Source organism: Pseudophryne corroboree, chromosome 5 (genome assembly GCF_028390025.1).
Source record: "Pseudophryne corroboree isolate aPseCor3 chromosome 5, aPseCor3.hap2, whole genome shotgun sequence".
In the NCBI taxonomy this organism is placed as follows: Eukaryota; Metazoa; Chordata; class Amphibia; order Anura; family Myobatrachidae; genus Pseudophryne; species Pseudophryne corroboree.
The window spans coordinates 164,394,262-164,421,923 of record NC_086448.1 but is presented as its reverse complement, the minus strand read 5'-3'; the positions used below and the strand labels follow the sequence as shown (position 1 = coordinate 164,421,923).

General features: G+C 46.6%; 1 protein-coding gene and 1 long non-coding RNA gene across 3 annotated transcripts in view; one reads left to right on the top strand and one right to left on the bottom strand.

The window, feature by feature from the left end:
- Positions 1-20,839, bottom strand: part of LOC134928888 (uncharacterized) — a 29,058-nt gene extending 8,219 nt beyond the window's left edge. Inside the window, exon 1 of the long non-coding RNA XR_010178101.1 lies at positions 20,781-20,839. This is a non-coding gene — a long non-coding RNA (uncharacterized LOC134928888). The remainder of the gene's footprint in view (positions 1-20,780) is intronic.
- The window catches only part of PRKAG2 (protein kinase AMP-activated non-catalytic subunit gamma 2), a 656,600-nt gene that overhangs the window by 171,060 nt on the left and 457,878 nt on the right, over positions 1-27,662 (top strand). The gene's annotated exons all lie outside the window — the stretch shown is intronic.

The window sequence follows — 27,662 nt, the reverse complement described above, 5'->3', positions numbered from 1 at the left end:
TTCCCCCATCAGATGAATTAAATGAAGTGTGTGAAGAAGCGTGGGCTTTCCCTGATAAAAAATTGGTAATTCCTAAGAAGGTACTAATGGCGTTCCCTTTCCCGCCAGAGGATAGGTCACGTTGGGAAACACCTCCTAGGGTGGATAAAGCGCTCACACGTTTGTCTAAAAAGGTGGCACTACCATCTCCGGATACGGCCGCCCTCAAGGAACCTGCTGATAGAAAGCAGGAGGCGATCCTGAAGTCTGTATACACACACTCAGGCATTATACTTAAGCCAGCTATTGCGTCAGCATGGATGTGCAGTGCTGCCGCTGCGTGGTCAGATAAACTGTCAGAAAATATTGACACATTAGACAGAGACACGATCCTGCTAACCATAGACCATATCAAAGACTCAGTCTTATATATGAGAGATGCACAGAGGGAAATCTGCCGACTGGCATCTAAAGAAAGTGCATTGTCCATTTCTGCTAGGAGAGGCTTATGGACTCGCCAGTGGACAGGAGATGCAGATTCTAAAAGGCACATGGAAGTTTTGCCATATAAGGGTGAGGAATTATTTGGGGATGGTCTCTCCGACCTAGTTTCCACAGCAACGTCTGGGAAGTCAGCATTTTTACCCCATGTCCCCTCACAGCCTAAGAAGGCGCCGTTTTATCAGGTTCAGTCCTTTCGGACCCAGAAAAACAGGCGTGGAAAAGGCGGGTCTTTTCTGTCCAGAGGCAGAGGTAGGGTAAAAAGGCTGCAACAAACAGCAGGTTCCAAGGAGCAAAAGTCCTCCCCCGCTTCTTCTTCCAAGTCCGCCGCATGACGGTGGGGCTCCACAGGCGGAGCCAGGTACGGTGGGGGGCCGCCTCAAGAATTTCAGCGATCAGTGGGCTCGCTCACAGGTGGATCCCTGGATCCTTCAAATAGTATCTCAGGGGTACAAACTGGAATTCGAGGCGTCTCCACCCCACCGGTTCCTAAAATCTGCCTTGCCGATTGCTCCCTCAGACAGGGAGGCGGTGCTAGCGGCAATTCACAAGCTGTATTCCCAGCAGGTGATAATCAAGGTACCCCTACTTCAACAAGGCCGGGGTTACTATTCCACACTATTTGTGGTACCGAAACCGGATGGTTCGGCGAGACCCATTTTAAACTTGAAATCCTTGAACACATACATAAAAAAATTCAAGTTCAAGATGGAATCGCTCAGGGCGGTTATTGCAAGCCTGGACGAAGGGGATTACATGGTATCCCTGGACATCAAGGATGCTTACTTGCATGTCCCCATTTACCATCCTCACCAGGAGTACCTCAGATTTGTGGTACAGGATTGCCATTACCAATTCCAGACGCTGCCGTTTGGACTGTCCACGGCACCGAGGGTATTTACCAAGGTTATGGCGGAAATGATGATACTCCTTCGAAAAAAGGGAGTTTTAATTATCCCGTACTTGGACGATCTCCTAATAAAGGCGAGGTCCAAGGAACAGTTGTTGGTGGGAGTAGCACTATCTCAGGAAGTGCTGCACCAGCACGGCTGGATTCTGAATATCCCAAAGTCACAGCTGGTTCCGACGACACGGCTACTGTTCCTGGGTATGATTCTGGATACAGTCCAGAAAAAAGTGTTTCTCCCGGAGGAGAAAGCCAGGGAGTTGTCATCTCTAGTCAGAGACCTCCTGAAACCAAAACAGGTATCAGTGCATCACTGCACGCGGGTCCTGGGAAAGATGGTAGCTTCTTACGAAGCAATTCCCTTCGGCAGGTTCCATGCCAGAATCTTTCAGTTGGACCTGTTGGACCAATGGTCCGGATCGCATCTTCAGATGCATCGCTTAATAACCCTGTCTCCAAGAACCAGGGTGTCTCTACTGTGGTGGCTGCAGAGTGCCCATCTTCTAGAGGGCCGCAGGTTCGGCATACAGGACTGGGTCCTGGTGACCACGGATGCCAGCCTTCGAGGCTGGGGGGCAGTCACACAGGGAAGAAACTTCCAAGGACTATGGTCGAGTCAGGAGACTTCCCTTCACATAAATATTCTGGAACTAAGGGCCATTTACAATGCCCTAAGTCAAGCAAAATCCCTGCTCCTACACCAGCCGGTGCTGATCCAGTCAGACAACATCACGGCAGTCGCCCATGTAAATCGACAGGGAGGCACAAGAAGCAGGATGGCGATGGCAGAAGCCACAAGAATTCTCCGATGGGCGGAGAATCATGTTCTAGCACTGTCAGCAGTGTTCATTCCGGGAGTGGACAACTGGGAAGCAGACTTCCTCAGCAGACACGACCGCCACCCGGGAGAGTGGGGACTTCATCCAGAAGTTTTCCAGATGCTGGTAAACCGTTGGGAAAAACCACAGGTGGACATGATGGCGTCCCGCCTCAACAAAAAGTTAAAAAGATATTGCGCCAGGTCAAGGGACCCTCAGGCGATAGCTGTGGACGATCTAGTGACACCGTGGGTGTACCAGTCGGTTTATGTGTTCACTCCTCTGCCTCTCATACCAAAGGTATTGAGAATAATAAGAAAGCGAGGAGTAAACACAATTCTCGTGGTTCCGGATTGGCCAAGACGAGCGTGGTACCCGGAACTTCAAGAGATGCTCTCAGAGGACCCGTGGCCTCTACCGCTCAGACAGGACCTGCTACAGCAGGGGCCCTGTCTGTTCCAAGACTTACCGCGGCTACGTTTGACGGCATGGCGGTTGAACGCCGGATCCTGAAGGAAAAGGGTATTCCGGAAGAAGTCATTCCTACGCTTATTAAAGCCAGGAAAGATGTTACGGCAAAGCATTATCACCGCATATGGCGGAAATATGTTGCATGGTGCGAGGCAAAAAAGGCCCCAACAGAGGAATTTCAGCTGGGTCGATTTCTGCATTTCCTGCAAGCAGGAGTGAATATGGGCCTAAAACTAGGCTCCATTAAAGTACAGATCTCGGCTCTGTCGATTTTCTTTCAAAAAGAACTAGCTTCAGTACCTGAAGTTCAGACATTTGTGAAAGGAGTGCTGCATATTCAGCCCCCGTTTGTGCCCCCTGTGGCACCTTGGGATTTCAACGTGGTGTTGAGTTTCTTAAAATCACATTGCTTTGAGCCACTAAAAACCGTGGATCTAAAATATCTCACGTGGAAAGTGGTCATGTTATTGGCCTTGGCTTCAGCCAGGCGAGTGTCAGAATTGGCGGCTTTATCATGTAAAAGCCCTTATCTGATTTTCCATATGGATAGGGCAGAATTGAGGACTCGTCCCCAGTTTCTCCCTAAGGTGGTGTCAGCGTTTCACCTGAACCAGCCTATTGTGGTGCCTGCGGCTACTAAGGATTTGGAGGACTCCAAGTTGCTATATATGTTTCCAGGACGGCTGGAGTCAGAAAATCTGACTCGCTGTTTATCCTGTATGCACCCAACAAGCTGGGTGCTCCTGCTTCTAAGCAGACGATTGCTCGCTGGATTTGTAGTACAATTCAGCTTGCACATTCTGTGGCAGGCCTGCCACAGCCAAAATCTGTAAATGCCCATTCCACAAGGAAAGTGGGCTCATCTTGGGCGGCTGCCCGAGGGGTCTCGGCTTTACAACTTTGCCGAGCATCTACTTGGTCAGGGGCAAACACGTTTGCAAAATTCTACAAATTTGATACCCTGGCTGAGGAGGACCTAGAGTTCTCTCATTCGGTGCTGCAGAGTCATCCGCACTCTCCCGCCCGTTTGGGAGCTTTGGTATAATCCCCATGGTCCTTACGGAGTTCCCAGCATCCACTAGGACGTCAGAGAAAATAAGAATTTACTCACCGGTAATTCTATTTCTCGTAGTCCGTAGTGGATGCTGGGCGCCCATCCCAAGTGCGGATTGTCTGCAATACTTGTAAATAGTTATTGTTAACTAAAGGGTTATTGTTGAGCCATCTGTTGAGAGGCTCAGTTGTTTTCATACTGTCAAACTGGATATAGTATCACGAGTTGTACGGTGTGATTGGTGTGGCTGGTATGAGTCTTACCCGGGATTCAAAATCCTTCCTTATGTCAGCTCGTCCGGGCACAGTGTCCTAACTGAGGCTTGGAGGAGGGTCATAGTGGGAGGAGCCAGTGCACACCAGGTAGTCATAAATCTTTCTAGAGTGCCCAGCCTCCTTCGGAGCCCGCTATTCCCCATGGTCCTTACGGAGTTCCCAGCATCCACTACGGACTACGAGAAATAGAATTACCGGTGAGTAAATTCTTATTTTTATATTCCTAATATTTGTACAACCTGAGGGACTTTCAGGATTTCAGGATTCAAGTCATATGAGTCTCTATATTTCTGTCAATTTAGAGTTCTGCCGCCTCTGTATCTTTGTGCAGTGTCTCCACCCGAATTGGATTGGCATATTTATTAGCAGCTGAATTGGGATGGCTACTGGGTACTAAACTATGTTGGGAATAAAGGGGGTCATTCCGACCCGATCGCTTGCTGCAGTTTCTTGCAGCGCAGCGATCGGGTTGGAACTGCGCATGGCAGCCGTCGTTGCCTAGCGATCACCCCTGAGGCAGAGGCGGGTCGCTGGGTGGGACCATTGGGGCGGGCGGGCCGCGGTGGCTGCGTGACGTCACACGCAGCCGCCGTGGGCCGGGGAGCGACGAGTAGCTCCCGGCCAGCACGCTAAAGCTGCGCTGGTCGAGAGCTACTCTTGAAGTGCAAAGGCATCGCTGCTGTGCGATGACTTTGCACTTCTACGGGGGGGGGGGGGGGATGGGGGGCGGCAGTGACATGCGGGGCGGACTGGCCCTGTGCTGGGCATCCCCCCGCATGTCAGTGTGAATGATCGTAGCTGTGCTAAATTTAGCACAGCTACGATCAACTCGGAATGACCCCCAAAGTCCAAATAAGGCTTTGGTAGTGAAAACCGGTAACAATGCAATGTAGAGTAGTAGCAGTCATGCAGACTAATAGCACTCTTCTGTAACTAATTAGCACTTCACTACTGTAGGTAACAAACAGTAGCAAACAGATATGGTAAGTGTGTGTGTACAGGGTAACACAGTCTGGGTAGCATAAATCTAAGCAGGTCAGCAGTAATCTCTTATCTGGTAACAGGGCTGTTTCTAGCTAATTTGGCTCCCAGTGAGAGAATTAAAAATGCGCCCCCCCCCCCCCCCCCCCCATTGACCTTAAAAGAAAAAAAAATTGACGCCCATAGATATAAAAAGAAAAACCATGTACACATTACGGCAGGCAAGAGTCCCCATTTTACACATTTACGCAGGCAAGTGTCCCCACTTTATACATTACGCATGCAAGTGTCCACATTTTACACATTACCCAGGCAAGTGTCCCCATTTTACACATTAGGCAGGCAAGTGTCAAGAGGGGGGGGGGGGGGGGGGGAGAGAGACTTACATTTGCAGAGGTTCTTCCCACTCTTCGGCCCGCCTCTCCCTCCTCGCGCCGGCCACCTCTCGTCCTTCTAGAAGCTTGGCTCCCCCTCCTCTGGTCATCAGTACTCCGCTCGGGGGGGGCGGAGTTTTGCAGAATGACGCAATTGCGTCGTGGCGTCACAACCAGTCATTCTGCGAAACTCCACCCACCCCCGAGCGGAGTACTCTGGAAGAGGGAGGAGGGGGAAGAGAGGACCTGCAGAAGTGCCGCGGCAGGCACCCCATGCGGTTGCACGGCTTGCTCGCCCGCCCCAAGAAATGCCACTGTCTGGTTACTATATAGGACCTGTTTCCAATTTGTATGCAATGCCGGTATTTGCGTAGCTGAGCGAATATCGGAAGACTGCGCTTGTGTCATGGCTGCATTGCGTACACACCAAGGTACCTTTTGCAATGCCACTTGCAGTGACTATTTATTCTCAGAGTCATTGACAGTCAGAGACTGCTTGCTAGAGGAAACGTGGGAATGGAGGCAAAAACGCAGGCACGTCATGACTATTTTCAGGGTATGTCTCTGCTTACATCTGTGATTGCGCATGCTGAAAACATGGCACCAGCACCGCAGCTTTTGTGAGCACTCTGCGAGACCTCGGGCACACTCATGGGGTCGAATCGATGCTGCGAATGTGAATGAATGCAGTTGCTGAGATGTTGCAGTTGCTCCTATATATGTAAGATAAATGCATTCTGTGTTTAGACGTTGGATTTATACCAAAGATATCTCGTTATGTTATGCAAATATGCCAAAATACGGAAAAATCCAATATCAAAAATACTATATATATTTATTCTCTAGTATACAACCTCTTCTTATCAACCGACAAACTTACCTACACTTCAGTTATTCCTTCTGTTATTGGGGGTAATTCTGAGTTGATCGCAGCAGGAATTTTGTTAGCAGTTGGGCAAAACCATGTGTACTGCAGGGAGGGTAGATATAACATGTGCAGAGAGAGTTAGATTTGGGTGTGGTGTGTTCTATCTGCAATCTAAATTGCAGTGTAAAAATAAAGCAGCCAGTATTTACCCTGCACAGAAACAAAATAACCCACCCAAATCCAACTCTCTCTGCACGTTATATCTGCCTCCCCTGCAGTGCACATGGTTTTGCCCAACTGCTAACAAAATTCCTACTGCGATCAACTCAGAATTACCCCCCTTGTACAGTAGTTTGGAGTAGTTAGCATGTATGCTAATATTGGGTGTATTTTTAATGAACAAGCTTTGTGCTAGTTGACAAGCATTGTGTTCAGAAAGGAATTTTCCACCAGCTAACAACCAATATAAAAAAAATGTTACAAATGATGTAAATACTGTACATGAAGGAAACAAGAATGAAAAAGCAATGCACTTAGTAAAAGTTGCAAAAGAGCATTGGATTTATCTGGAAGTGCCGGTTACCCCCAGCAGTGCCTAAGCCTATCTGCTTCCTCCCTTACAGCTTAACTTCCTATTAGATAATGCGGTCTGGGCACTGGAATCAAAGTGTCTGTACTAAAGTCTTTAGGCATAACTGCTGACTTACTGGTCTCTGCTAACAGGATACAAAATGGGATTAGGTAAAAATACGGTCTGGACCCCGGAACACCAGACTGGCTCCCTGCTGCAAACTCTGCCATTCTGGACCATATAGTGCTCGTCCCCTTCTGTTCCCGTCTGGGGGGGTATCCTTTTCTAGGGGGGTGCCTGTGACAGCTGTTACCAGGGAGGCATGGGAGGGAGAGATTACAGCTCCCCCATATGGTCCGGATCGTTCTGGTTATTACCCCAACCTCGGATCATACAGAGAGGCTGTAATCTCTGCATCCCTGCCTCCCTGGTGACAACTGTCACAAGTACCCTGGCAGACATGACGCCCTCTGGGGGATGGACAGACAGAGAGTGGTTCAAGCTCCAGAATGACAGAGTTTGCTGCAGGGAGCTGGTCTGGTTCAGCATTCCGGGTCTGGACCAACTGGCGTATCTATAATGGGTGCACTGTGTGCGGTGCACACAGGCCCCTGAGTCCAGAGGAGGCCCACACCGCACCCATTTTTTAAATACTCACCCCTCGGGAGTCCTACGCCGTTGTCCATGCCGGTGTTAAACACCATGAAAATGACTCAGCACCCATTTTCACAGAGTTCTGTGCATGCGCAGTACAAAAATCACTGGGAAAATGGCCGACACGCCATTTTCCCAGGGATCTGCGTATGTGTAGTAGAGTCTGAGCGCTCTAGTGCACAGACTCTCAGCGCTGCCGGCAGGGAGGAGGGGGCCAGAACGGAGGAGGCTGCACCCGGGCCTCCTCCTCTCTTAAAGCGCCCCTGTCCGGACCGTTACAGTTTTTACCTAATAGCGATACAAAGTGCTGGAGTTTGTTTGCACCATATAGTGAGGAGCGCAAGGCAGAGAAAGTAAATTTCATCAGTCACAGGAAGAGAAAATTGTAATTTCAGAGAACAGTGTGGGTGCAATGGAGTTTCCTTCTATTGTTAACAATATTACTAAGGTAGGGCAGAGCCTTATCATTGTCCTACCGTAGTAATTAATTACAGTACAGTACTACTGTATGAGGCTGAAAGACAAAATAAATGCCAAAAACCAGGCTACTGCTGCTCTTCGTGTTTAGTCATTATTCCTCATAGCTGAGAACATTTACTAGTGCTTAGTTACCCAGTAATACCCCTTTCACATCACACAAATAACCCGGTATCGACCCGGCATATTGCTGGGTCAACATGGGTCAGTGTGCGGTGTGAAAGCGCCAAGTCCGAATTCCCTGGTCGCCTGACCTGGTAATTCAACCCGGGTTATACGCAGTGTTATTCCTGGGTTGAATACCGGGTCAGTGGCTGCGTAAACGGATTCCCGGGTCGATGCGACCCGGGACCCGTTTACTAGATAGGGAGAGGCGGCGCGGAGATGAGCTCATCTCCCTGCGCCGCCCCCGCTGCCGACTCCATCCCCCACCGCTATGGCAACCAACCCGGCATATTGCCAGGTCGGACAGCCAGAAAAAGGGGTAAGAGAGTCTCCAATGCCGGATACCACCCAGGGAGGACCCGTTTCCAATTCCCGGGTGGGATCCGGCATTGGAGATCTGAAAGGGGTATTACTGTCCGGGGTTAACTAGGAGATGGAGACAGAGAGGCACATCAGTGACTCAAGAACTGGGACTCAGACAGAAGTACTGTAGGTGCCATTTCTTATTCTATGACTATGCAGCTGCTACACTAACAGTCCAGGTTTTAAGGATAGCCATACTTCAGCACAGGTAACTTAATTAGTACCTCAGTTATTTTAATTTACCCATCTGTGCTCAAGCATGCACATCACTAAATCCTGGACTGTTAATGTGCCTTGAGGACCAAGGTTGGGAAATACTGCCATAAGCAGTCACGTGATCACCATTAGCAGTTATTTATTTAGCGCACACATATTGTGCAGCGCTTTAGAGAGCATAGATCAGTCATTCAGAGCTCCCAGACATTCGGAAACGTCCATGTAATTGGTTGAGAGCAGGAAGTGAATTCGGTGACGAGCGCTGCGCCCTCTGTGTATTATCTGTGTATTGGGTGTGTGTTTTGTAGGTGTGTCTGAAGAAACTAACATGATACAATTAAAACTGACCATCAGATTTAATCTGTGTGTTTATTTTAAAAGTGACGGGCTAGTAACAAATACTTCCCAACATTTACTGTGGACAAGGACGGGAGTGGTGACGCTTCATGGGGGCTTGACCCACGCTTATGATGCACGGAACCATCCTCCTCTCATTTCCCTGTTCTGAAAACACAGAGACATATGTATCAAAGCTTAGAGAGAGATAAAGTACCGACCAATCAGCTCTTGTCATTTTCCAAACAGAGCCTGTAATATGGCAGTTAGGAGCTGATTGGCTGGTACTTTATCTATTTCTAAGTCATCTCTCTCCAAGCTTTTACCTATATGCCCCACAGTTTGTTAGGTAGAACACAAGTGAACATAATATATTTCTAAAAGTATTTTGTAAAACAAAAATCAAAATAAAATAAAATTTATAATATGTTATTGTTAGATTGATAACATTATAGTAGACTACTGTTTATAATAAGCCCTGTATTGGTTTTTGCATGGAGCCCTTGGAAAACACCCAATGAAAGTGTAGACATAACTGTATTATCTGTCCGTGCTTTTAGCAGAACATTTTAAACCCTTTAAGGTTTCTCTGCAGGTATTGTGCTACAGTATGTTCTGCTGCGTCCATTATACAGGACTGAGAGGTCTCCGAGTGCTGCAGGCAACACTGAATTTGACACAGTGAAGTGGATTACATTACTGGAATTGCTATTGAACTAGGGGGGTAATTCAGACCTGATCGTAGCAGCAAATTGGTTAGCTAACGGGCAAAACCATGTGCACTGCAGGGGGGCCGATATAACATGTGCAGAGAGAGTTAGATTTGGGTGGGGTGTGTTCAAACTGAAATTTAGATTGCAGTGTAAAAATAAAGCAGCCAGTATTTACCCTGCACAGAAACAAAATAACCCACCCAAATCTAAATCTCTCTGCACATGTTATATCGCCCCCCCCCCCCCCCCCCGCCCCTTCCTGCAGTGCACATGATTTTGCCCAACTGCTAACAAATTTGCTGCTACAATCAGGTCTGAATTACCCCCTACATCAGGGGTGGGGAACCTTTTTTCTACCGAGTGCCATTTGGATATTTATAAAGTCCTTCGGGGGCCATACAAAAATTCCCAACTTAAAAAGTTACCCTGCCCCCCAGTAGGTCTGCCCCTTAGGAGGTACTGTGTGTGCCCCCCACAGTGCCAGGTATACAGATGCCCCCCCCACAGTGCCAGGTATACAGATGCCCCCCCACAGTGCCAGGTATACAGATCCCCCCCACAGTGCCAGGTATACAGATGCCCTCCCCTCCATGCTGCTTACCATGGGACACGGAGGAGAGCGCGGCTGTCGGGTGGGAGCGGCGGCGTGTAGTACTTCAAACCAGAGCCAATCAGAGCTCGCGGGCCGGCAGCCGCAGCTCCCGATTGGCTGCCGGTCCGCAAGCTCTGATTGGCTCACGGACCGGCGGCTGGTTTGAAGTACTACACGCCGCCGCTCCCACTCGACAGCCGCGCTCTCCTCCCTGTTCTGACAGCTGAGACACGCTGCCGCCGGACTGAGCGGCAGCGTGTCTCACTGACAAATGCTCGTGGGCCAGACCAAACGGCTGCCCTACATCAACACTATTTACTAAATTTTCAGACATGCGTTGGACTTTTAGACAACACATCCCCTGCACATGATCCTATTTAATAATTTTAATAATTTTCGATATTATACTTTTTTGTATCTATTTGCAGGAAAAAAAAAAAAGTGTATTGCACATTTTGTTTTTGTTATTTTATTGTATGAATCATGAGAAATCATCCAGATTTATATCACATTATTAGCTTTTTTTCAATTAACCTTTTCTCATTTATAAGCAACACAATTCACACAGCTACAGTACCAATACCTTATAGCAGCAGGCTGCCTGCACAAGCAATTATGTCATTATGTTATACTGGTGAAATTCTGGACAATAGGGAAATTGGGTCATTAATCAGGGTAAGTTGCTGGACATACTTACCATAGGTGTGGAAGGTGTGCTGGCTGGCATGCCTTTCACACATGCAGAAAAACGTGTATTCCGCAATTATGCGTGCTGTTATCCATGTGCTATTGTTATGCTGGTTATGTACGTCTGTCAATGCAGTGAATTTAAATCATGAATTTTGTTTCAAGCCGCATTCTTGTAGATGTAGAATTTGGACACTTACCATTCTAGATTTTAAAACAGGACATAAAGCATGAAATACTTAATCTCCTGGGACTTCTGCGAGGTCATAAATATATAGCAGCCAGACTCCCAATACCGTCTCCACACTAATAATAATAGTTATTTATATAGCACTTTTCTCCTAATAGGACTCAAAGTGCTTTACATTTGCCTATTACAGCTCAAAATACAAAACAAGCTTAACAGTAGAGATTAGTGAAATTTGTGAGTAAATACTGTAGGTAAGCTTCTCGAACTGTGCGGGGGAAGAGAATTCCATAGAGTTGGAACCATAAAGCTTGAACGAACGAACGATACGAACGAACGAACGAACGAACATACATCTTCACTTGGGTTCTTTCCCCTTACGGCACTCCTGATTGGAGCCTATGGAGAAATCCTCACACCAAAAAAAATCACCCGACAAGAATTCACAGTTTAGTAAAAGAATTTTATATATAAAAATAATTTTTAATCCATAGTCATGTATCTGACACAGCATAAAACATAATGAGAAAATGTTCTTTCCAATTAATTGAACACACCGTAATGCTAGAGATGTTACAATATTGATCCTCCTCACCTTAACGGTGTGAGCTCTTGGAGGAATGATTGAAGCAAAGGGATAGTGTACAATAATTGATAAACCCTACGCGTTTCGTTCAGTCAGACTTTTTCAGGGGTAAAACATGTCTGGGTGAGGAGAAAATAAGAATTTACTCACCGGTAATTCTATTTCTCGTAGTCCGTAGTGGATGCTGGGTACTCCGTAAGGACCATGGGGAATAGACGGGCTCCGCAGGAGACTGGGCATTTTAAAAGAAAGATTAGGTACTATCTGGTGTGCACTGGCTCCTCCCTCTATGCCCCTCCTCCAGACCTCAGTTAGGGAAACTGTGCCCGGAAGAGCTGACACTACAAGGAAAGGATTTGGAATCCAGGGTAAGACTCATACCAGCCACACCAATCACATCGTACAACTCGTGATAACTATACCCAGTTAACAGTATGAATAACAACTGAGCCTCACTGAATAGATGGCTCAGAACAATAACCCTTTAGTTAAGCAATAACTATATACAAGTATTGCAGACAATCCGCACTTGGGACGGGCTCCCAGCATCCACTACGGACTACGAGAAATAGAATTACTGGTGAGTAAATTCTTATTTTCTCTGACGTCCTAGTGGATGCTGGGTACTCCGTAAGGACCATGGGGATTATACCAAAGCTCCCAAACGGGCGGGAGAGTGCGGATGACTCTGCAGCACCGAATGAGCAAACTCAAGGTCCTCCTCAGCCAGGGTATCAAACTTGTAGAATTTTGCAAACGTGTTTGACCCCGACCAGGTAGCAGCTCGGCAAAGTTGTAATGCCGAGACCCCTTGGGCAGCCGCCCAAGAAGAGCCCCCTTCCTCGTGGAATGGGCTTTTACCGATTTAGGATGCGGCAGTCCAGTCGCAGAATGTGCAAGGTGAATCGTGCTACAGATCCAGCGAGCAATAGTCTGCTTAGAAGCAGGAGCACCCAGCTTGTTGGGTGCATGCAGGAGAAACAGCGAGTCAGTATTTTCTGACTCTAGCCATCCTGGAAACAGATTTTCAGGGCCCGGACTACATCCAGCAACTTGGAAGCCTCCAAGTCCCGAGTAGCCGCAGGCACCACAATAGGTTGGTTCAAATGAAACGCTGATACCACCTTAGGGAGAAATTGGGGACGAATCCTCAATTCTGCCCTGTCCCTATGGAAGATCAGATAAGGGCTTTCACACGACAAAGCCGCCAATTCTGACACACGCCTAGCCGAAGCCAAGGCCAAATATATATATGACCACTTTCCACGTGAGATACTTCAACTCCACGTTCTGAAGTGGCTCAAAACAATGTGATTTTAGGAAATCCAACACTACGTTGAGATCCCAAGGTGCCACTGGAGGCACAAAAAGGGGGCTGAATATGCAGCACTCCCTTAACAACGTCTGAACTTCAGGCAGCGTCTTTCCTAGTCTTTAACAGCGTAGGAATCACTTCATCCGGAACGCCCTTTTCCGTTAGGATCCGGCGTTCAACCGCCAAGCCTTCAAACGCAGCCGCGGTAAGTCTTGGAACAGACAGGGCCCCTGCAGTAACAGGTCCTGTCTGAGAGACAGAGGCCATGGGTCCTCAGAGATCATTTCTTGTAGTTCCGGGTACCAAGTTCTTCTTGGCCAATCCGGAACTACGAGTATAGTTCTTACTCCTCTCTTACTTACTATCCTCAGTACCTTGGGTATGAGAGGAAGAGGAGGGAGCACATAAACCGACTGGTACACCCACGGTGTCACTAGTGCGTCCACAGCTATCGCCTGAGGGTTTCTTGACCTGGCGCAATACTATTTTAGCTTTTGTTGAGGCGGGACGCCATCATGTCCACCTGTGGCCGTTCCCAACGGTTCACAATCTGCGTGAAGACTTCTGGATGAAGTCCCCACTTTCCCGGGTGGAGGTCGTGCCTGCTGAGGAAGTCTGCTTCCTAGTTTTCCACACCCGGAATGAACACTGCTGACAGTGTTAGCACGTGATACTCCACCCATCGGAGAATCCTTGTGGCTTCTGCCAACGCCATCCTGCTTCTTGTGCCGCCTTGTCGGTTTACATGGGCGACAGCCGTGATGTTGTCTGACTGAATCAGCACCGGCTGGTTTTGAAGCAGGGGTTCTGCTTGCCTTAGGGCATTGTAAATGGCCCTTAGGTCCAGAATATTTATGTGTAGGGAAGTCTCCTGACTCGACCATTGTCCTTGGAAGTTTCTTCCCCGAGTCATTGCTCTCCAACCTCGGAGGCTTGCATCCGTGGTCACCAGGACCCAGTCCTGAATGCCGAATCTGCGGCCCTCGAGAAGATGAGCACTCTGCAGCCACCACAGCAGAGACACCCTGGCCCTCGGGGACAGGGTGATCAGCCGATGCATCTGAAGATGCGATCCTCACTTGTCTAACAGGTCCCACTGAAATCTTTTCCAGGATTCGCGTGCAATGATGCACCGACACCTGTTTTGGTTGCAGGAGGTCTCTGACCAGAGATGACAACTCCTTGGCCTTCTCCTCCGGGAGAAACACATTCTACTGTTCTGTGTCCAGAAACATGCCCAATATCAGCAGACGCGTCGTAGGAACCAGCTGCGACTTTGGGATATTCAGAATCCAGCCGTGCTGTTGTAGCACTTCCTGAGATAGTGCTACTCCGATCAACGACTGCTCCTTGGACCTCGCCTTTATAAGGAGATCGTCCAAGTACGGGATAATTATAACTCCCTTCTTTCGAAGGAGTATCATCATTTTGGCCATTACCTTGGAACACACCCTCGGTGCCGTGGACAGACCAAACGGCAACGTCTGGAATTGGTAATGGTAGTTCTGTACCACAACCTTGAGGTACTCCTGGTGAGGTGGGTAAATGGGGACATGTAGGTAAGCATCCATGATGTTCAGTGACACCATAATATCCCCCTCTTCCAGGCTTGCAGTAACCGCCCTGAGCGATTCTATTTTGAACTTGAACTTCCTTATATAAGTGTTCAAGGATTTCAAATTTAGAATGGGTCTCACCGAACAGTCTGGTTTCGGTATCACAAACATTGTGGAATAGTAACCTCGTCCCTGTTGAAGGAGAGGAACTTTGATTATCACCTGCTGGAGGTACAGCTTGTGAATTGCCGCCAGTACTACCTCCCTTTCCTTGGGAGTAGCAGGCAAGGCTGATTTGAGGTAACGGCGAGGGGGAGACATCTCGAACTCCAGCTTGTATCCCCGAGATACCTGTAGAACCCAGAAATCCACCTGTGAGCGAACCCACTGGTCGCTGAAGTTCCGGAGACGGGCTACCACTGCACCTGGCTCCACCTGTGGAGCCCCAGCATCATGCGGTGGACTTAGTGGAAGCAGGGGAGCATATTGTTCCTGGGAACTGCCTGTCTGGTGCAGCTTTTTCCCTCTACCCCTGCCTCTGGGCAGAAAGGACGCGCCTCTGACCCGCTTGCCTTTCTGTGGCCGAAAGGACTGTACTTGATAATACGGTGCTTTCTTAGGCTGTGAGGGGACCTGAGGTAAAAAAGGTAGACTTCCCAGCTGTTGCTGTGGACACGAGGTCCGAGAGACCGTCCTCAAACAATTCCTCACCCTTATAAGGCAAAACTTCCATGTGCCTTTCAGAATCAGCATCACCTGTCCACTGCCGAGTCCATAATACTCTCCTGGCAGAAATGGACATTGCATTAATTCTAGATGCCAGCCGGCAAATGTCCCTCTGTGCATCTCTCATATATAAGACTACGTCTTTAATATGCTCTATAGTTAGCAAAATAGTGTCCCTGTCAAGGGAATCAATGTTATCCGACAGGGAATCAGACCATGCTGCTGCAGCACTACACATCCATGCTGAAGCAATAGCAGGTCTCAGTATAGTACCTGAGTGTGTATACACAGACTTCAGGATAGCCTCCTGCTTTCTATCTGCAGGCTCCTTTAAGGCGGCCGTATCCTGAGATGGCAGTGCCACCTTTTTTGATAAGCGTGTGAGCGCTTTGTCCACCTTAGGGGATGTCTCCCACCGTAACCTATCCGTTGGCGGGAAAGGGTACGCCATTAGTAACCGCTTAGAAATTACTAGTTTCTTATCTGGGTAACCCCACGCTTCTTCACACAATTCGTTTAACTCATCAGATGGGGGAAAAGTCACTGGCTGCTTTTTCTCCCCAAACATAATACCCTTTTTTGTGGTAACCGGGTTAATGTCAGAAATGTGCAACACATTTTTCATTGCCGTAATCATACATCGGATGGCCCTAGTGGATTGTATATTTGACTCATCCTCGTCGACACTGGAGTTAGACTCCGTGTCGACATCCGTGTCAGCCATCTGAGGTAGCGGGCGTTTTTGAGCCCCTGACGGCCTCTGAGATGCCTGGGCAGGCGCGGGCTGAGATGCCGGCTGTCCCAAAGCTGCGTCATCGAACCTTTTATGTAAGGAGTTGACACTGTCGGTTAATACCTTCCACATATCCGTCCACTCAGGTGTCGACCCTGCAGGGGGTGACATCACACTTATCGGCACCTGCTCCGCCTCCACATAAGCCTCCTCATCAAACATGTCGACACAGCCGTACCGACACACCGCACACACACAGGGAAAGCTCTGACTGAGGACAGGACCCCACAAAGTCCTTTGGGGAGACAGAGAGAGAGTATGCCAGCACACACCACAGCGCTATATAATCAGGGATTTACACTAACACAAAGTGATTTTTCCCTATAGCTGCTTTACATATACAGTTTGCGCCTAAATTTAGTGCCCCCCCTCTCTTTTTTACCCTTTGAGCCTGGAAACTGCAGGGGAGAGCCTGGGGAGCTGTCTTCCAGCGGAGCTGTGAAGAGGAAATGGCACCAGTGTGCTGAGGGAGATAGCCCCGCCCCCTTCTCGGCGGACTTCTCCCGCTCTTATATTTATATTATGGCGGGGGATTTTTGCACATATATAGTTTTTTAGACTATATTATGTGCTGTTTGCCAATGTAAGGTACTCTAATTGCAGCCCAGGGCGCCCCCCCCCCCAGCGCCCTGCACCCATCAGTGACCGGAGTATGTGGTGTGCATAGGGAGCAATGGCGCACAGCTGCAGTGCTGTGCGCTACCTTAATGAAGACCGGAGTCTTCAGCCGCCGATTTCCAGGATGTTCTTCTTGCTTCAGGCTCTGCAAGGGGGACGGCAGCGCGGCTCCGGGACCGGACGACCGAGGCTGGGCCTGTGTTCGATCCCTCTGGAGTTAATGGTGTCCAGTAGCCTAGAAGCCCAAGCTAGCTGCAAGCAGGTAGGTTCGCTTCTCTCCCCTAAGTCCCTCGTAGCAGTGAGTCTGTTGCCAGCAGATCTCACTGAAAATAAAAAACCTAACAAATACTTTCTTTACTAGAAGCTCAGGAGAGCTCCTAGTGTGCAACCAGCTCGAGCCGGTCACAGATTCTAACTGAGGTCTTGAGGAGGGGCATAGAGGGAGGAGCCAGTGCACACCAGATAGTACCTAATCTTTCTTTTAGAGTGCCCAGTCTCCTGCGGAGCCAGTCTATTTCCCATGGTCCTTACGGAGTACCCAGCATCCACTAGGACGTCAGAGAAAATTTGATTCAAGAAAATAGAGAGGGAATGTGGGACCTTTTGATTAGAAGTATGTGACGTATAAACAGTACCTACCTAAAATTATGGTATAGAGAATTCCGCCAAAAAACCTTTGTGGTTCAGAAGTAAATGGCTGGAATTCAGTGTAGCACAAATGGAATTGGATCTGGTTGGGAATAGTTATTGAACATTTAATTTGTATGAGTCCATAATTGAATATATATGCACAAAGTGAAAAAATGGCATAATATGGGTACCTACCTAAAAATTATTCAGCCAAATGAGACTTGTGATTTAGAAGTAAGTGGCTGGAAATCAATGTATCGCTAGTAACAATTGGATCTAGTTGGGAATACTTGAACGACTCATTAAACATTTTAAATATTTTAGATATGTAAGGCCATCTAAAGAAATGATGGCTGATGCTGACCTAAAAGAGGGATGTGGACCGCATTAGTTCGCATTAGTTAAAAGCTGTAGAGGGTGATAAATACACTCGGCCTCCTATAATAAATAAAGGAGAAGTACTCCTTAATTTTGAAGCAAAATTAAGGGGAAAAAAGATGGATTATATCCATACCGTTTAGAGCAGAGGTTCTCAAACTCGGTCCTCGGGGGCCCACACAGTGCATGTTTTGCAGGTCTCCTCACAGAATCGCAAGTGAAAGAATTAGCTCCACCTGTGGACCTTTTAAAATGTGTCAGTGAGTAATTAATACACCTGTGCATCTGCTGGGTTACCTGCAAAACATGCACTGTGTGGGCTCCCAAGGACCGAGTTTGAGAACCTCTGGTTTAGAGAAACAAAAGATCCATAGTGGCTGGCGGCGACCAGGATCAAGGGTTGAAAAACCAACAATAAATAAATGTAGAAGATTCTCTTCCTGACTGCAACAGAGGAATCATTTGCGTAAGGTTTATCAATATATTATAAACCAGTGTTTACTTAACAACAACAAAATGTGTACATACCACAGCTTGATAAACTGATATTGCATACAGGAACAATGGTATGTAGTGACAATCCAATGACTAGCACCCTAAACAGTAAAGATTACAATTACATCTTACTGATAGTGTCAAAACACAGCAAAAATAAGGGCAACAATGTGTCCTTTCTAGAACGTATACTGGAATTGAGTTATAATTTAGTCAGTACCTTAATAAATAAATCTAAAAAACACAGCGCTCTATGATTATTTATACCACCAAGAAATCTGTTAATTACTACCAATAATTAAAAGCACCTAATCTCTGCTGCTCCCACCGGTGGTACTGTTCCACCAATTCCCAAGAAGCATTGATTATATTTAAACAAGGGAGCGCTGAAAACAGGGTCAATTTAAATCACACATTTATTACAATCCACATATAGACTGCAAATAAAATCAAGGATAATATCCGGATATTAAAACAATATAGTGCACTTTTTATTCAGTCCCATGCCCTGAGCTCAAATTAATAAATGTCTATTCACGTAGACAGATCCGTTCAATCTCCGCTGGTTCACATTAATTGTGTCTAGCTGTAACCATGTTGTTTTGAAAATAGGATTGGTTTAGACAAAACAACCTTTTTAATATTTGTATCCAGCCAAGTTGTATCAATCACTGGAGAGGCTCCTTAATATGTAACAGTAGGGGGAGAGCGGTGTGTAGTGAGTGAATACACAGCGGTATGCTACGACCCCTACGTCCCAGCCGCAGCGCGTCCTTGAAGGGATACTTGAAGGGATACTCACAGCCGTCTCGGCTTCCGGACCGTTTTTCGCTCGGTCCTGCTATTGCTTTGTCCCCAGTCAGGTTTCCACAACACTCTGTGCGGCAATGGGATCAGTTTGTGAAGGAGCTCCGGGCACCGGAATCCAAGTAGTGAACGCCCCTCCGGTGCCCGGAGCTCCTTCACAAACTGATCCCATTGCCGCACAGAGTGTTGTGGAAACCTGACTGGGGACAAAGCAATAGCAGGACCGAGCGAAAAACGGTCCGGAAGCCGAGACGGCTGTGAGTATCCCTTCAAGGACGCGCTGCGGCTGGGACGTAGGGGTCGTAGCATACCGCTGTGTATTCACTCACTACACACCGCTCTCCCCCTACTGTTACATATTAAGGAGCCTCTCCAGTGATTGATACAACTTGGCTGGATACAAATATTAAAAAGGTTGTTTTGTCTAAACCAATCCTATTTTCAAAACAACATGGTTACAGCTAGACACAATTAATGTGAACCAGCGGAGATTGAACGGATCTGTCTACGTGAATAGACATTTATTAATTTGAGCTCAGGGCATGGGACTGAATAAAAAGTGCACTATATTGTTTTAATATCCGGATATTGGGGGTCATTCCGAGTTGTTCGCTCGCAAGCTGCTTTTAGCAGCTTTGCACACGCTAAGCCGCCGCCTACTGGGAGTGAATCTTAGCTTATCAAAATTGCGAACGAAAGATTAGCAGAATTGCAAATAGACACTTCTTAGCAGTTTATGAGTAGCTCCAGACTTAAGGTGTGTACACACGGTAAGATATTTTCTTCCGATTCTGACTATATAGTCAGAATCGGAAGAAAATATAGTGCAGATCGCAAGGTGACAGTCACCTTGCGATCCCGATCCGATGCCGATGCGCGGCCCCGCGCGGTCGGCATCGGAAGAAAAAATAGGCTGTGCAGGCAAGTCAATCCTGACTATCTCTATAGAAGAGATAGTCAGGATTGAAATCGCACATAGCCAGCATCGCAAGCACAGTTATTATTATGTGCTTGCGATACTGGCTAAGTGCCGACCCGGCCCCCTGTCGCACGGTGAGAATCGGATAAGTCCGAATCTCACCGTGTGTATGCACCCTTACTCGGCATCTGCGATCAGTTCAGTGCTTGTCGTTCCTGGTTTGACGTCACAAACACACCCAGCGTTCGCCCAGACACTCCTCCGTTTCTCCAGCCACTCCCGCGTTTTTTCCCAGAAACGGTAGCGTTTTTTCACACACTACCATAAAACGGCCTGTTTCCGCCCAGAAACACCCACTTCCTGTCAATCACATTACGATCACCAGAACGAAGAAAAAACCTCGTAATGCCGTGAGTAAAAAACCTAACTGCATAGCAAATTTACTTGGTGCAGTCGCACTGCGGACATTGCGCATGCGCATTAGCGGCTAATCGCTCCGTTGCGAGAAAAAAATAACGAGCGAACAACTCGGAATGACCCCCATTATCCTTGATTTTATTTGCTTTCTATATGTGGATTGTAATAAATGTGTGATTTAAATTGACCCTGTTTTCAGCGCTCCCTTGTTTAAATATAATCAGTACCTTAATAGGTTCAAACTGATCAAATTCAGTTCAATAAATTAATACAAAGACAACTAAACATAAAAAACACAGTAACATAATAATGTATATAACCACAAGTGAGATTGAAAAAGGGAAAACTTACTTAAATGCAATGCAGATACAGCACACCAGCTTGGATATGTTTGCAGTATTCAGGAAGTGAGATGAGGCCTGGGAGCACAGGATATCCCTTATATCAGTCCCAGAACGTTACATCACTTCCTGTCCCATTAATAGGAAAACTTTCTATTTTAAAATAAATAAATAAACTATGTTACCTTTAATGTGAGGAGTGACATAATGCTCCCTAATTCATAGCCATAAAAATATATTTATTATAGAAAAAAAATGGAGAGTAGCACCCAGGTGACTCCTCGCAGGACTAAAATATCTATATGCTAAAGCGGTGCTTTCTTTCAAATACAGTTCAACACTCCTCATACAGGTAGATGAGTGGCAGCTCCTGCCCAGTGTATATGTGTAGATAAAGCAAGTGGAATGCAGCGGAGCGCCTACTAGTGTTCAGCAATTTCTGTAGTAAAAAAAAATCACCCTGTGAATTGTGCAAGAAGTGGTGTTAAAACCAATGACATAGCTCGTTTAGGCAATTTCTTCGGTCATGTGATCCATAGATGCAGGAACACATAAATTAAAAAACAAAGCGAATAGAACATAGTGTGTACTGTTTCGATCCAATTGGCATTCTAGCTCTTATTTAGGAACCATGCCAGTCCCAATAAAACTTTAAGAGCAGGCTAAAAAATACACAATTTTAATGTACACAATCCAGTAGCAAATGCAGGTAGCAAACGTACAAGATAAAAGTATTAAAACAGTTTATCTGTCCGATATGGGAAGTCCTGGGTGAGTGTTTAGTCCCTTTTCCCAACGTGTTTCGTCCTCACCTAAGTACTGCGCTGCACTCCATTTGAGATATATATATATATATATATAGATATAGATATATAGATACATATATATATATATTGTAAGGAGCTCAGGGTAGGGGTGCCCTCTCCTGATATGGGCACCTCCAAACACACAGCAGCTAGGAAAACAGTACACCAGTCCAGGATTTTTACGTGCAATCTAGCTGTGGCTAGCAGGGACATGCAGTCAGCGGAGGCAGGTGAGGCGGTGCATCCCCTGTCATTAATGGGAAGAAAAAAAAGTTTATCCTCTTATGGATACAAAAAAAAAAATAAGCTCAGGCTGGCCCTGCCGCTACCTGGGGCCCTCTACTGTAAACTTGGTGGCGGAATTATCTGCTAGGGGGCACCAGCCAAAATCTTGCCTAGGGCACCAAATTTGTTAGGGCCAACTCTGGGTGCACTCACTGCCGCAGCCCAGACCCTGGCTGCTGCTGCTCCCCAGACATTTGAGACGGCATCGGAATTAAGAATTAGTGGAGGGGGAGATAGCTAGCAGCAACCTTAGCCGGCATTGGCCGCTGGCAGGCGAGGCAGTACAGTAGCGGGCACTGGCGATGGCCAGTAGCAGATTTACCACCATAATGTGGGCAAGGCTGCCCGGCGTGTTGCAGTTATCTACAGCTGCTGAGGAGGTGGAGATGCATTTTAATTGCATTCCCTACCGCACCTGAACAACTGCAGTAAATCACGTGGTTCTTTACCCTATTTAAGGGCTGTTTGTATTCACTTGTGTATCCTGCCGACGAGGTATTAAATGACTTCGAAACGTTGAAATCAACCTGTGTCATTGTCTTCAATCCGTGTGCCGCCTGCATTGAAAAGCTATCATATGGTTAACCACGCCAGGTTACCCAAGGAGGGCACCGGGACTTTTCAACATTTAATTGGGAGTGCTGCCTGAACACAGTCTCTCTCTCTCTCTCTCTCTCTCTCTCTCTATATATATATATACTGCTCAAAAAAATAAAGGGAACACTTAAACAACACAATGTAGCTCCAAGTCAATCACACTTCTGTGAAATCAAACTGTCCACTTAGGAAGCAACACTGATTGACAATCAATTTCACATGCTGTTGTGCAAATGGAATAGACAACAGGTGGAAATTATAGGCAATTAGCAAGACACCCCCAATAAAGGAGTTGTTCTGCAGGTGGTGACCACAGACCACTTCTCAGCTCCTAGGCTTTCTGGCTGATGTTTTGGTCACTTTTGAAAGCTGGCAGTGCTTTCACTCTAGTGGTAGCATGAGACGGAGTCTACAACCCACACAAGTGGCTCAGGTAGTGCAGCTCATCCAGGATGGCACATCAATGCGAGTGTCCAGAGCATGGAGGCGCTACCAGGATACAGGCCAGTACATCAGGAGACGTGGAGGAGGCCGTAGGAGGGCAACAACACAGCAGCAGGACCGCTACCTCCGCCTTTGTGCAAGGAGGAACAGGAGGAGCACTGCCAAAGCCCTGCAAAATGACCTCCAGCAAGCCACAAATGTGCATGTGTCTACTGAAATGATCAGAAACAGACTCCATGAGGGTGGTATGAGGGCCCGACGTCCACAGGTGGGGGTTGTGCTTACAGCCCAACACCGTGCAGGACGTTTGGCATTTGCCAGAGAACACCAATATTGGCAAATTCGCCACTGCGCCCTGTGCTCTTCGCAGATGAAAGCAGGTTCTCACTGAGCACATGTGACAGACGTGACAGTGTCTGGAGACGCCAAGGAGAACGTTCTGCTGCCTGCAACATCCTCCAGCATGACCAGTTTGGCAGTGGGTCAGTAATGGTGTGGGGTGGCATTTCTTTGGGGGGCCGCACAGCCCTCCATGTGCTCGCCAGAGTTAGCCTGACTGCTATTATGTACCGAGATGAGATCCTCAGACCCCTTGTGAGACCATATGCTGGTGCGGTTGGCCCTGGGTTTCTCCTAATGCAAGACAATGCTAGACCTCATGTGGCTGGAGTGTGTGAGCAGTTCCTGCAAGACGAAGGCATTGATGCTATGGACTGGCCCGCCCGTTCCCCAGACCTGAATCCAATTGAGCACATCTGGGACATCATGTCTCGCTCCATGCACCACAGACTGTCTAGGAGTTGGCGGATGCTTTAGTCCAGGTCTGGGAGGAGATCCCTCAGGAGACCATCCGCCACCTCATCAGGAGCATGCCCAGGCGTTGTAGGGAGGTCATACAGGCACGTGGAGGCCACACACACTACTGAGCCTCATTTTGACTTGTTTTAAGGACATTACATCAAAGTTGGGTCACCCTGTAGTGTGTTTTTCCACTTTAATTTTGAGTGTGACTCCAAATCCAGACCTCCATGGGTTAATAAATTTGATTTCCATTGATAATTTTTGTGTGATTTTGTTGTCAGCACATTCAACTATGTAAAGAACAAAGTATTTAATAAGAATATTTCATTCATTCAGATCTAGGATGTGTTTTTTTAGTGTTCCCCTTATTTTTTTGAGCAGTGTATATATATTAGTGTGGGGCAGAATGGATGGTGTAGTGGTTAGCATTACTGCCTCACAGCACTGAGGTCATGGGTTCAATTCCCACCATGATTCTGTGTGGAGTTTGTATATTCTCCCCGTACTTGCGTGGGTTTCCCCTGGGTACTCCAGTTTCCTCCCACAATCCAAAAATATACTGGTAGGTTAATTGGATCTGAACAAAAAAAATTAACCCTAGCAGGGTTCAATTCCCACCATGGCTCTAACTGTGTGGAGTTTGTATATTCTCCCCGTACTTGCGTGGGTTTCCTCTGGGTACTCCGGTTTCCTCCCACAATCCAAAAATATACTGTTAGGTTAATTGGATCCCAACAAAAAAATTGACCCTAGCGTGAATGTGTGTGTGTGTGTATACATGTGGTAGGGAATATAGATTGTAAGCTCCACTGGGGCAGGGACTGATGTGAATGGCCAAGTATTCTCTGTAAAGCGCTGCGGAATATGTGTGCGCTATATAAATAACTGGTAATAATAATATTATTACATACACAGGACTGTAAGGTGTTCACTTTAGGATTTTTCGAGCAGGTTGCTAACCACTGAGGGGACAAGATAATGCAGATAGGGGGTAATTCCAAGTTGATCGCAGCAGGAAATTTGTTAGCAGTTGGGCAAAACCATGTGCACTGCAGGGGAGGCAGATATAACATTTGCAGAGAGAGAGTTAGATTTGGGTGGGTTATTTTGTTTCTGTGCAGGGTAAATACTGGCTGCTTTTACACTGAAATTTAGATTGCAGATTTAACTCACCACACCCAAATCTAACTCTCTCTGCACATGTTATATCTGCCTCCCCTGCAGTGCACATGGTTTTGCCCAACTGCTAAAAAACATTTCTGCTGCGATCAACTTGGAATTACCCCCATAGAGCAGGGTTTAGTATTAGCTCAATTTCTACTTTTCTAAAGGTACTGTACTAAAATGTTTACAAAGAATGATAGTTTGTTACAAGTCAAAGGATATCATTTTCTTTTGCAGTTTGTGGCTATGTTCAGTATATAATACCATATGTATGACACCACAGGACATACTGCTGTACAGTGGGCACTGTTTGGTGTTATATTGATATTCTGAGCAGCATGTACATGTCATTTTATTTATTTTTTATTGTTTTTTTTATTTGTTTATTGTACAATAAAATAAAACGCAATAATTAAAATCAGTAACTTATGGAGAATTGAGTTCTGCATTACTAGTATTGACAAAATGACATTGAAATAAAAAACAATTATGTTTCTAGCATTTAGGTAAGAACTTGGTGCAAACCGTTATAGTCGATATAAACAAAAATTTGCAATACGAGCAAAGTAAAACACGTAAGAGTCAGGAAGGAGAAAAACAAAGGGGGGGGGGGGGGCGTGAAGCCAGTAGGTGTGTTATAGCCACAACAGTGAGTGTGAATAGAGAGAAGACGAAGCTATATAGTTGATAGAGGGGGTTCAGCCTCAAAATAATCCGTCCAGGGAGTCCAGATACTTATGAAGTGAGTAGGTGTGTCGTTAATAACTGTGGAAATACGTTCCATCCTACAGGTTGACCACACAGCGTTAATGGCTGGTAATGATGGAGTAGTGGGGGATTTCCACAGTGATGCAATTTGGCATTTTGCTGTGTTTAAAATGTGAGTGATCAATTTATATGTTGGTCGCAGGATGTGTGGGATCGGTTGAGCTAGGAGGGTATATAGAGGGGAAGTTGGCATAGAAACACCAACTATTTTTCTAATACGTTCATGAACCTCTTTCCAATAATGTTGTATACAGGGGCAAGAACACCAATGTGCAGCAGTGGACATCTCTGGCCACATAAACGTCAACATTTCTTCGAGGCATTGGGATAGATAGTGAAAAGACAGGTATTTACAAGATACCAGCGAGCATAGAGTTTATACTCATTTTCTTTAATATGCACCGAGCTAGAGCACTTAGAGATTGCCCGATTGATTTGGGACCACTCCCCGGGGTTCAGAGTCTCACCCAGATCACCCTTCCATGCCACTTTGTGAGCCTCTTTAATAGGCCGATTGTGGGATAACAGAATTTGACATATGGATGAGATAAGTCACTTAGATGATATATGATGGCGGCACAAGGATTCCATGGGTGAAGTAAGAATTACAGAAGTGGGACGCTTGAGGGTATAATAAAAATGCAGAAATTGATAGAAGACCTTGTGTAGGAGACTAAAGAGGAAATTCCGACTAGCAAAGTTGGGAATGTACTTAAAGGTGCAATGTCAAAGGGAAAGAGAACATTATGATGGGCCCAAAGATGAAACTGAGGGTGGTCCATGCCTGGAGGAAAGGCAGGGTTATTCCACTGAGCAACCAAAAGTGGATGAAAAGAATGGAGTTTGTAAAACCGAGAACAAAAGCCCCAGTTTGCCAATGTGAACTCTATTGTCGGGAGCAATGAAGTAAGGGTGGGCGGTGAGCTGGAGAGCACCACAAAAGGCTAGAGGGAGCATATACTGTACTAAGAGCGTATGAGCTTCAATGGCATCCCAGGCTATATGGTCTGGGGGAGCATGCCATAGTACACACGAGGTCAGCTGCACAGCGCTGAAATATTTGAGAAGATCAGGAGCGCCAACGCCTCCAGATGTTTAATGCTTCCGCAGTATACGCATCTAACCCTAGGCTTTTCCAGATCTAAAAGAAGTCAGAGATTTCTCTCTGTAGGTGTTTGAGGGTTCTTGCAGGGATGTGAACTGCCAGAGGTACAGCAAACGGGAAGAATATTTATCTTGATAGCTGCTGTGTGACTGAACCAGGAGATAAACTGTTTGTCCCAAAAGGTCAGAAAATTTGATTGAAGCCAGCAATTTAGGGAAATTAGCGGCATATAATTGGGTATATGATTTGGTAAGATCTATTCCCAGATATTTAAGTTTGTTTGGTTGCCATCTAAAAGGGAACTCAGCCTGAAGGTGATGAAGATCGGACTGTGGCATATTTAAATCTAGAATTTCAGATTTATCAGTGTTTAAGCTATAATTAGAGAATAAACCATAAGTATGAATTTCTTCGAATAGAGTTGGGAGGGATAGACGGGGGTTGGCAGTGTCAGAACCACATCATCAGCATATAATTCTATCTTGTGATCTATGTGGTCTACCAGGATAACTGAGATATTATTATTAAGGCGGATCCTTGCAGCTAACTGTTCCATCACCAAGGAAAACAGGAGTGGGGAGAGAGGGCAGCCTTGACTTGTGCCATTGGAATGGCCATTCACTAATACAAAGGCACAGGTATTAAGGTAGGGTGAGGTGATGCCGCACCATTGAATCCCATCATTTGAAGGATATGTGGCAAGAAGGGCCAGGCCACGCTGTCTAAGGCCTTTTCTGTATCGAACGGCACCACTATAGGGATTGTTTGGTAGCTACTTTAGAAGATTTATCAGCCGTCTTGTATTGTCGGATGCTTGTCTGTTAGAAATAAATCCCACTTGGTCTGGGTGAACGAGTAATAATAATGAGGCTAGTCGGGTGGCCAGTATCTTTGCAAAAAGCTTCAGGTCAACATTTAAAAG